This window comes from Saccostrea cucullata, unplaced genomic scaffold (assembly GCF_032062105.1).
Source record: "Saccostrea cucullata isolate Sc308-1 unplaced genomic scaffold, CSIRO_AGI_Scuc_v1 ctg3225, whole genome shotgun sequence".
Lineage (NCBI taxonomy): Eukaryota > Metazoa > Mollusca > Bivalvia > Ostreida > Ostreidae > Saccostrea > Saccostrea cuccullata.
Window position 1 is genome coordinate 3,968 of NW_026925560.1, and position 1,878 is coordinate 5,845.

Consider the following 1,878-nt stretch of genomic DNA (forward strand, 5'->3'; position numbering starts at 1 on the left):
TTTCAAAATTTCCCGAGGAAAGCCCCCTGAACCCCCGTCAGCAGTAGGTAGAAACCCCTCCCGCACCTACCCCCTAATCGCTTCACAACTCGGCCACCAGCCTTCATCTGTTGGAGAAATTATACATGAACAAGGCAAGTAGAAATTAGAAATGGCTAGCCCTGCTAACAACTATGGTTTTAAAGTTATTATGAGTCAATGCCTGAAAAATTATAAATTTCACTTAAACATCTTATCTTTACATACCGTAAAGATCAATTAAATATTTGATCATTTCTAGAATTCTTACAGCTTATTTGAAGTTTTAACAGATATACATGGATGTTTTAGAGTAGTTATTATAAGTGTTTGAATATATTTTTTTTAATCAAGGGAATTATTTTATTGAATTAAATTTTGTAGGATGAGGGCCCCAAACTTTCGGAGATATGCCAATGGCAAGCTAATTTATCAGATACACCAGCAACAGTTTCTATTGCTAGAGAGAACAAGGCAAGGGGTACTGGGGGAAGCCAAAAACAGATGAACATGTGAGAGCCCTTGCTTTAAGAAGAATTCGCCAACAGCATGGTGTAACCAGTAATGAAGTTGATATACTGGGGCAACATGAACTTCAAATTTGGGACATACAGAGGCCAAACTTTTCGGTGGGTACTGGAAAATTGTCTTGGGTATGCAGGGTGGCTGGTTATGAAAATGGAAAAGGAGGCAGAATCCAACATGGATAAAACTAAAGAGAATAAGGACCAGACCATCAACAAGGAAAAATTTCAAAAGTACATGTTGCATTTTGCTGAGGGAAGAGAGGCAGTCAATATGAAAAAGGAGACACATTCATCTGTCAAGCAGACTTCTTCCTCTCAACCATCATCTGTTGGGAAGTCTCTGGCTTTAAGCAGCCATTTGACCCATGAAGCACTGCAGCATAAGGCCAAGAGACTACTTTCACCTAAGAAAGTTCAGCCTAGTAAGAATATTTTATAAATACATGTACTTTCACTTACAGTTTCTAATTAATTCAGTTGTAGAATATTGAACAGGTATATACAGGGTTCGAAATTAACTTTTTTTTAGCACAAGTCCGCACGGACTAGTGACTTCTAGCTTCCACTAGTCCGCCCACTAGTATGTAAAAAGAATAACACATATCTTAAAATTTTATCAATTAATTCAATGAAATATGTGTCCAGTTGAAAGCATATGGTGAAGGAAAGATGGTTTTCAACTTCCAGTAAAAAAGTAAAAAAACAATTCCTTAACCTCCCAAATCACATACACAATGACAAACATGTGAAATAATACAATATATTTTGTTTTTCTTGCAGCGGTGAAGATAAAAAGAAAAAACCAGCATATCGTCCATTTTATGTAAAACTTGGAGAAATAAGATCTCTCACAGGAGAAAATGTTCCAGTGATAACATTAACAGCAACAGCTACCATTGAAACAAAGGATCACATCTACAAAAGCTTTTCAATGAAAAAAGTTGAAGAAATAATTGTCAGTCCAAACAAGCTGAATATTACGTATTGGTGCATCAAGTTACAGCACAGTAGCATTAAGAAAAATTTTAAATGACTTATTGAAGAGCTCAAAGCAAACAAAGAAGTGTATAGATATATATCTTTTTTAACAGTCAATTTACAGTGTCATGTTGCACGAAGATGACCAACAGTTCACATTCATATTTCCAATGCAATAAAAACAATGTGACGAATTTGAAGTCAAGAAGAAAGAAAATGAAGAATGTTTCATTAGCTACAACAAATACAATCTTGCATTTAAAACAAGTAGTTTTTACATGTCATTGCATGCACCCTATATTATTGTTCAAGATACCCATAGGAACAATAAACCAGAAGTCTCTGTCGAGACTGA

General features: G+C 35.4%; 1 pseudogene; it reads left to right on the top strand.

The window, feature by feature from the left end:
• Positions 1-403: 403 nt before the first annotated feature.
• Positions 404-1,002, top strand: LOC134269216 (uncharacterized; annotated as a pseudogene).
• Positions 1,003-1,878: the final 876 nt, after the last annotated feature.